At 35.7% G+C, this 9,537-nt stretch overlaps 1 protein-coding gene across 1 annotated transcript in view; it reads right to left on the bottom strand.

Moving 5' to 3' along the window:
* Positions 1–9,054: 9,054 nt before the first annotated feature.
* LOC144965174 (uncharacterized) overlaps positions 9,055–9,537 on the bottom strand; it is a 25,869-nt gene continuing 25,386 nt past the window's right edge. Inside the window, exon 14 of the mRNA XM_078900222.1 lies at positions 9,055–9,537. This exon is cut by the window's right edge and continues 1,324 nt beyond it. The gene's annotated coding sequence lies outside the window, so the exon portion shown is untranslated.

The following is a 9,537-nucleotide window of genomic DNA, read 5'->3' as shown; positions in this document are numbered from 1 at the left end:
CAACATGCCAAAAATATCAATAACTCGAGAGACAAGCCTTCATAAATAAATTCTGAGATTATGGTTTATTTTCCTTACGGACTGAGTGTCATCTTAAACTATTGATATAGAATGAAATGAATATTTTTCTGGCCAAAATATGTGTTTTAATTGTTTTATTATTCCACGGCATTTCATTAAACTGTTAAATGTATTTTATGATACATCTCTACCAGCCACGCGGATAGAAATGTAAATAAACTGGCTAATTTCCATAGCAGAGTGTAGTCTCCTTTAAATCAATTTTCCAATCGCCATATACAATTTTTAAATCAATTTTCTTCGATCTCTAAGATTTACGACGCCATTTTAAACCGGAAACCGGATGCCGAATACGAAATTACTTGTATATAAATATAACATTGACAAATATAGTTTCAACTCATCCAAAAAACATGGGATTCTACGATGGAGGTTACAAGTATATATACATAAATAATATAAATAGTATTTTGATTTGCTCTGGGTCAATTCGCCCTCTCATCACTCAAGATGACCGGGTGTGAATAACTGGCTACCTATCTATCAACAGACTTGGAATCTGGCCAGAAGAATAACAAGTTTCTGGTACTCACAACTCATTAGAGGGCAGACAAATTAGATCTGTTATCGTCTACCGTATAATCATATAATAGTTGTTTGTAATTATTTATCCAGAGTCCAAACGAGAATTTCATGAGAAATCGCCGATCGTAAAGCCGTACTAAGTTGATGAATGATATAGTCATGATTTATTTCGTCTAAAATATAAATCATATTATGTGTGTAATACGGGTGATATCCATGGACAGGCGAAATATTGAGGACATTTTATAAGACAGCGTATCAGTCTCTCTCGATTCCCGTGGCGGTCACTTTACATTAATTTCGTTATTGTAGAATCAAATTGTGAAAATCTCAAAACATTCAAATCGATATTCTGAATGGTAATTTTAAAACGAGTATAGGACATGGGGAAGGGTCTAGAACATGAGGAACATCTCTTGAGGAGTTTGAGAGGTGGATTGAATCGAAACCTATACGTTTGGATATCCTCAATCTGAAAAAAATTGGTTTCATATTCAATCACCCTGTGTACTTAGCTTCAGAATTTCGTATTGTAAGAGCTGTTAGCTGTCATAAAACAATCGTTTTTTATGAACTGTCACTGGTTGTTTCATTCTACAATTATCACATAAAACCCGCGACTGTGTTTATCAAAGCATATTAATATAACTGTTGTGGCAACCCATTTAAATGACCTATCCTGCGTTGCTAAGCATGAACCAATCGGAATATTCCCTGTATTTAGCCTTATGTCAAGACATATTTATTTCCGGTTTCCTACAAACAAACACCCCTTACTCCAGTGAGTGGGATTAATTACTATAATCTCATAGTACGAGTCCCATGTTATATAATCAATATACACGGCACATAACTTGGAAAGTTACGTTATTTATCGCATAATTTGTCAAAACTAGTCTGATAAACATTTGAATAGTTCCATTTTTGACTTGACAATTGTTTAAATTGCTGTTTGCTGCTTGTTTTTCTGTCTCTGCCATCGACCGATAGCCACGAATCAACGCTCGTGTGAAATTTACAATTATAAGACGGTTAAGAAGTAATAATTTTGAATAACCAGCTTATTCTTTTTTTAACAAATTAAGTAGACAAGGGGATGGGTTATTGAGTTATCCATGTCTTGAATTCCTATTCTTTTCTTCAATTTTGTACGACATGTGGCGTACACCTCGCTTCACTTCCACTAAGATTATTTACTGACGAGTCAGAGCGTAATGACCAATGAAAATACCCAGACATATTGTGTATAATCAAGAGATTGAGATCTCTAAAACGTTAGTAATGCACATAAAAATATGAAAAGAAACAAGTGAAGTAACAACCCCAAACAAGGAATGAGTAGAGGGATAGTAGCTTACTGTGTGTATATAATGTACGACGGCATTCATGGTTAAGACGTCTGTCTCAGAAGGCTTGAAATCGGCCTAGCGGGTTCAATTCCCGACTATGCAACTGTTTATTTATATATATGTAAACTCTCTATCTACCTATCTATTTTTTGGTGTAAACTGGGTCAGCGGGTTGTTCTCGTCGACGTAGTAATCTGGCCGCCAAACCACTATGTTAAGTTATCAATATAATGCTTTATGATTACACTTGAAAAAAAATACACTTAATCACATTATTCACGGATAAGAGATTGATAAAAAAAACAACCTGTCGAATGAAGCTAAATTTCTGTATGAAATTGGTTGAAGAATATGTCGAACATTATAACCTTACCTTACATAGAAATCTTTGTGGACTGTAGAGCGAGTTGTACGCGACCTGTCGTACAAAACTTGAAGAAAAATAAGGAATTCAAGAAATAAATAACTCAATGACACATCCATTTATCTATTTAATTCATTAAAAAAGAATAAACTGTTATTCAAAATTATTACTTCTTATCCGTCTTATAATCGAGCTTTGGTTCAAGGTTATTGAGCGGTGACAGAGACAGAAAAAAATCACAAACAATAAACAATATTGTTATTAATATCCAGTCAAAAATGGAAGGATTGAAATGTTTACTAGACTAGTTTCACCAAATTTTACCTGACGTTATTTTAAGAGGTACAAACATATGCGCTGTATATTAATTGATTAACCCGGAACTCGTCCTATGTGATTGTAGTGAAAAAGGGCAGCCATGTCAATAGTTTGCCACCCATAGCAACAAGAGGCCACGTGACCATTAAGAAGGATCACTCAGTGTCAAAGACAGTATGCAGATAAGCAGTCGATCCAAATTATCTAACTCAAAACTTGTCTGTTTTTTGTGTATGTGTGATGTGTGTGTGTGTGTGTGTGTGTGTGTGTTTGTGTGTCTTTCTGGTGAGCGTTGTGTGTGCGAGTTTTGTTTTATTTTAAAATGAGTTTGGGAGGGCATTTTTGTTTGTTTTGTTTGTTTTTCTTTTTGTTTCTTTTTTTCTGTTTGTTTTGTTTTGTTTTGCACTATTCGTTCTATGAAATGAATCTAATTTCCATATTTGGACTAATAATTCAATTTTTCAGTATCGTAATAGTAATAATACTATATCTTTATTGTCCACAAAATGGAAAATCTTTCGTGGTTTACATTGCTCGATCAAATATAATAAACATTAATAGAAATGTGTGGATCTTATAATAATATTATCCTCATCACAAATTTACTTCACAGTACACACATAGATACATCTTTTACAATTGATTTAATACAACAGGAACAAAAAGTTTTAATGCATTGAAATTAAGACTGATTGCAAATGTATCCACAGTTACTAAGATACTCACTTGAATTACTCACTCTTCAAACGGTCCCAATTTCTTTCACACTTTCATTCCTCTCTCTCTCTCTCTCTCTCTCTCTCTCTCTCTCTCTCTCTCTCTCTCTCTCTCTCTCTCTCTCTCTCTCTCTCTCTCTCTCTCTCCCTCTCTCTTCCTATCTTTCCTCCTCAACATATTAAACATCACATTTCTACATAGCATCAGGCTAACATAAAATCCTTTCAAAACGTGGGGTCACATTCATAATATAGATATAACAAACTTGACGCCATTCAGCTCGTTCATATTGGTTTTAGCCAGCCATTTTTATGAGAAATTCTCAGTAAATTGCATTAACCAGACTATAAATGTTTACGGTTACACATTGCTTTGTGTATAGATACGGTATTGATGCCTTGCGTTTAGTTGGAAAACTCATAACTTGCCGGATTTAACGTTCCAACACACAAATAACTGTATAACCATAAGCGTTTATAATCTGATTAATACAATTTAATAAGAATTACTCATGTAAATGGCTGGTTAAAAACAATAACGAAGAGCTGAGTGACGTCAACTTCGCCCAATCTATATCCTGCGGGCGGATGTTGTGAGTTCAGTAACTCAACGCAAAGCATCAATAGATAAAAGACACAGCAAGGGACATCAGTGCCATAGGGGAAGACAGGTCCATCCGACCACAAACCAGGCTTTCAGATAATATCAAGCTGGCATAATGTCGCTGATTTCATTGTACTTACGTTAAAATTTATACAGTTTTGTGTGTTGGTATGTTTAATTTAGCTGGCGGATGTTGCGAGTATTTTACCTGCATGTATAACCTCATTGTCAATCATAAAAATTCACAACACTATGTGTAAACTTAATAGTTTATTTAGTCCGTCAGTGAAAAAAAATTGTGAGAAGAAATCACCAACTGAAGCTAGAAGCCTGAGCACGCTGAGAGAATGTGGGTAAAGACTCAACTTTGCGTCAAGCGAGGCTCGAACCCAAAATCCTCCGATCTAAGACCATTTTGATCTTGCCGCATTTCAGTTGATTTTTAATCTTGTATTTTTCTCTCTGCTTTGTCTAAAGGAAAGTTTTATATTTCTATAGTTTGCTATGGTGCTGAGTAATCAAACATAGCTTTTCATAGGAGTGCATGGTGTTCTTTTATTTATGATTCCTTACTAATTTCACAGGACAATTTTTAAATGGTTTATTTCTCTCTTCTTTTGTAAAATTCAGACCTTTTGATATTCTCAGAATAACCAACTTGGGCAATATATTCTAAGAAATGTGTGTGACAATTTCTTGATTATATCATTAACCATCTGACCTTTATTGAAAAATTACGCCCTTCCGTTTGCCATCGTTTGATTAACATAATCGAACTTACGTTTGATTTCAACATATTGATCATGTTGTTAAAAAAAGCGAACTTAATAATAAACATAAACATACACGCACAACCATATATATATAATTATTGATGGATGTCCTGTAGTTCCTGTGGTTGTACGTAGAAACGACCGTCTTTGAGTAATGTGAGTTGTATATGGACATTTAACTCATTTAAATGATTAAACCATGCTCAGTGCGTTTCACAATGCTTCACACATTGCTCCAGTACGCCATGTTGAACAGAATTTCCACTTCATATAACTTAAGTTGGTCATTAAACGTCATAAACGGCGGAGTTGTCGTACCAGTGAGGTTATGGGTTTGAGCCCCCATCGCCACGATTTTTTTTTTATTCTCTATTGTCTTCTGGCACTTTTCTACTCACTTCAATCCTTGTAATCAACATAACTGCCTGCTCCACTTACTTTTCTGATTGTAATGCCGTACCAACTATGTGACTTCGCTATCTCATCCATGAAAGCATAAACTTAAAGACAGATAACAATATTCTAATTTTTAAAATGAGTTTATAATCGGTTGTTTCCCTTATATTTCAAACGCGAAAATTGGACAAATAGAAAGTTCTCCATCATAGCTAATCTTTGTTAAATTTAGTTTCGACGCTGAACATTCATACACGAAGATGGGAATGAGCGCGTTTCACCTGATAAGGATTTCATAGCTTGAAAACATACATAGTCTACTTCATCAAAGCATACACTCGAATGCAAGGCATAACAACTGCTGATACAAAATCGTTTTAATTACATGTATTAAATCTAAATGATCTCTTAGGCTGCTAAAAGAGTATCGTATATGTTCTTAAGTCCGTCTGCCTTAGTACTATCTATAAAGAATATTAAAGCTCCAATATGACAAGAAAAATTACCGGTGTCTTCATCACGATTCGAATCCTGACATTCGGTTACAAAGAACTAGTGACTACGTGATCAACGAGTAAGATCACCGCTTTAAATAACAGTGCATGGTTTTGTGGTCATGCAGAGTGACACTCGCCTTAGGGCAACGTTCAGTCTCTTGATTCACTTTCTCTCACCTCAATCAGGTGTATAATGAGTACCTGTCTGATAGCGCCTCCCGGGTGTTGTGTGTCTCGTCCGTCGTCATGTTAAGTAGTGTCGTTGGCTTGGGACCCCGGGTATTGTACTTTGAGCATATTCAATAAAGCACAAGATTTTAGTTTCTCTCTGTGTATGTACGTGTGTGTGCGGGTTTTTTTGTTTTTTTTTTTTTATTTTTTGTTTTTTTTTTTGGGGGGGGGGGGGGGGGGTATGTGTGTGTATGGGGGGGGGGGGGGGAGATGTTTTTTTCTCTGTGTTTTGTTGTTGTTTTTTTTTTTTTGGGGGGGGCGGTATTGTCGGGCAGCGTGGTTCATTGGTATGGAATTAGCTTCGTACCCGAAAGGTACCGAGTTCGAATGCTCGCTGCGCTGTGTGGTCTTGAGCAAGTCACTTCGCCCTTGCTCAGTATGTGGCACTGCACTGCGGCTTACGCCTGGGTTATTCCAGCATTCCATTGGAATATACCCATAAGACAAATTTCCCCTTTGGGATGAATAAAGGGAATTTACTTTTTGTTTATCTTGTTTATTTGTTTGTTTTTAGTTTGTTTGTTTGTTGTTTTGTTTTGTGTTTTGCATTTTGTTTCGTTGGGCTTTTTTCTTGTTTTCTTTTAGTCGTGTAGAAATAAAACTTGAGCCCATGACCTAGGGACTTAGGGTTGTAAGAACTTACTAACCAAATCACTTGTTCCATGGGGTTGCCCTTTATTGTGCTTTCTGTTTTAGCTCTTTTCTCAAATTAGCAATATGTTTATCATCATAGGGATTTAGAAAGGCCCGCGCCGATCATTTATTTAATTAAAAAGCGTTTAATTGATACCCGGTTACTTCTCGTTATATTTGATAATTGTTAATAGGATATCATGAAAACTAAAAAACTGAATCAACCACCAAAGACAAAAAAAATACAAATTAATAAAGTTGACCAATACCTTTCAATATATTTATTTAACAATTAAAACAAAAAATAGATGCATTGAGTATTTGTTTCAATAGTCATAGAAATATTTAAAACATTGACATGATGTATTGATATAATGTCGAGAAATTCATGTCTCTCTTGTCTTTGCTTAGTCATAACCATGGAATATAGATGAACTGTAATATGCTCACAATGTTTAATGCGATATACAATGCAGCACATCTTTTGTATTTCTTGGGCAAGCTATATGAAATAAAATTCTCATATCATGTAGTTGTAAGCCTTGTACAAGGGCATACATTTATTGAAAATTAATTCCTCCAAGGCCGTAACATTTTCAATAATCTAGGCTATAAACACAACACATGCACACCACGCTGACATTTGTACCTCTAGATTAGGGCTCTTGTAACATTTATGTTTAATTTTGGGTTGTAAAATTGAATTATTTAAGAATTCTTTAATTATATTACCGAGATTGGATGGAATTTGTGCCTTTTGTATATTGAGCAGGAGCTTTTGATTCTGCCAAATCTCAAATACACCCTCAAAATAGGTAGGCAACAGCCCCGCATTCTTATTCTTCATGCACTCATTTGAGTAATCGGATAGAACATAAGGATCTATCACCATATTTTAAAATGGTATCGTGTTACAACCGTATAAGATTCATTTCAAAAACAATCTACCATCATAAATATTATATAATTGATCATTGCACAAAGTTACAATGTTGTTTTTACCATCCTTGATTCCAAGAATTAAACCTTATCTTATCATAACTTTATAAACTATCATGGCATTGAAAAAAGAAAGAATAGAGCAATCTGATATCATGGCAATTTAAGGCAAAATGAGATTTCACATGGATATCATTGTCAAATGAGTGATAAAATATAGCACTTTCACAATTCCCCTCTTGCACTTCTTTTTTACTTATTTTGCACTCTTCTATTATTATAGTTGTATTTAAATACATTGCACAGATTCGCATAATTATACTCAGTTTAGAATTATGCAAACAAAAATCATAAAATCATAATAGCGCTCAACTTTTTAATAAACTGAGCTGTTGATAAACCATTTCAAGTTTAATATTCTTCGACTTCAACAACTTTTTCGGTTTTGTATTTTTGCTTCCGCTACATGCGAAGATAAACACACACACACACACACACACACACACACGCATACACACACACAAACATATATATATATATATATATATATATATATGTGTGTGTGTGTGTGTGTGTGTGTGTGTTTATGCACATGTGCATAAAAGGTTTACATAGTTTCGCCACGCTCAATAGGTTTAACCATGCGTAATGTATCACTCAAAAGTAAGTAAAGATCCATATTTCCGTTTCCAGTGCAAGTGGCCTGTCGAGCACCTCATTGTACACGGGCTTTTAAAAAAAAATATTCATCACTGCTCGGCACACCTTCACATCTGATGAGTAGAATTGGTTAATGTGTGTACATAGCCTTAGCAAAGGCCATAGTATTGGGACTATTATTGTAGATAATCATCTAACCACTGACCGTTCTCAAACTTGCTTAATTTTAATGACAATACAAGATCCTTTGAAATTGGACTACCAGCGCTACTGAAAAAGAACGATGTTTTCTTCTATAAGCCTTTGAAATGGTCTTTGACTTACTTGACTTAGATGTCTTTCGCGTCTCGACCGAAAGATCGGGTCGCCTTGGCTGTTTCCAGTATTTCCTGTGTGAGGTGTCTCCAATATTGCCGGTCCTCTGCTAGGGTTCTCAGATTTTCAAGGTACCCTGCCGTTATGAGACTAATGCTTTGCCCAAGTGTTGTGAGGTTTTTGTTTAGGATCACAGGGAGTGTTGTGATCGGTCTTCCTCTGAAAAGGTTCCGTGTTTTTGGAAGTATCCCGACATGGCTTGGTTACCTGGTATGTTTTTGTCCCTGCGTAGTATGTGACCGAAAAGTTGCCATCGTTGTTGTAAAATGTCAAGGGAGATTGGTCTTTCTTTTGTGATCTTATAGAGTGATTCATTTGAGATATTTTTTGGGTATTTGATGTCCAGTACCCTTCTTAGCTGTGTGCGATGGAAGGCATCCAGATGTTCTTCTTCGGATTTTGTCAACGCCCAAGTGCCGCAGTTATACAGAAGTACGGTACAGTTTCAGTTTGGTTTTTCTCTTTATTTTGTCACCTCTAATCCATACATTGGTGAGTTTACTGAATGCGGCGTTTGATAGCTGTTTTCTTCTTTGTACATCCTCGGTGTCTCCAATTAGTGAGCCGACTTTCTTTGTTCTTTTCCATTCCTCTTTGTTCCTCGATATTGTTGTAAATTCGGTTTTATTGGCATTGACTTGGAGGTTATATTTCATGAGGGTATTTTGTATGATGTCTATATTTGCTGGTGTTGATCCAATAAAATCGATATCATCTGCATAGGCGATTTCTCTAGGGATTGCATTCTCAATATGAGTCGTTGGTTTTGGAATGACTTTTCGAACTTCTTTCAGAGCGTGTTCTAAGTATATTGTGAACAGAATCGGGCTCAGACTATCTCCTTGGGGGGTCCCGATGTTACTTTCGAACTGCGTCTGTTTTGTGGCCCGTATATCCTTGGTTGTATCTTTGTGTTGCTGAGGAGAAATCGGATTATTCGGAGCTCGTCTTCGTCTACTATGTCTGTTAATATCTCCAAAAGTTTTCCTCTGTCGATCGTATTAAAGGCTGCGGACATATCGATTCCGGTTATTGTTATGGATATGTTTTCTTTGAGTGCCTTTGCTGCCAACCAT

The sequence above is a fragment of the Berghia stephanieae genome, chromosome 2 (assembly GCF_034508935.2).
Source record: "Berghia stephanieae isolate SIO BIC M18660-M18661 chromosome 2, UCSD_Bste_1.3, whole genome shotgun sequence".
Classification (NCBI taxonomy): domain Eukaryota; kingdom Metazoa; phylum Mollusca; class Gastropoda; order Nudibranchia; family Aeolidiidae; genus Berghia; species Berghia stephanieae.
Note: the sequence above shows the minus strand (reverse complement) of the source record. Positions and strands in the feature narration are given on the sequence as shown.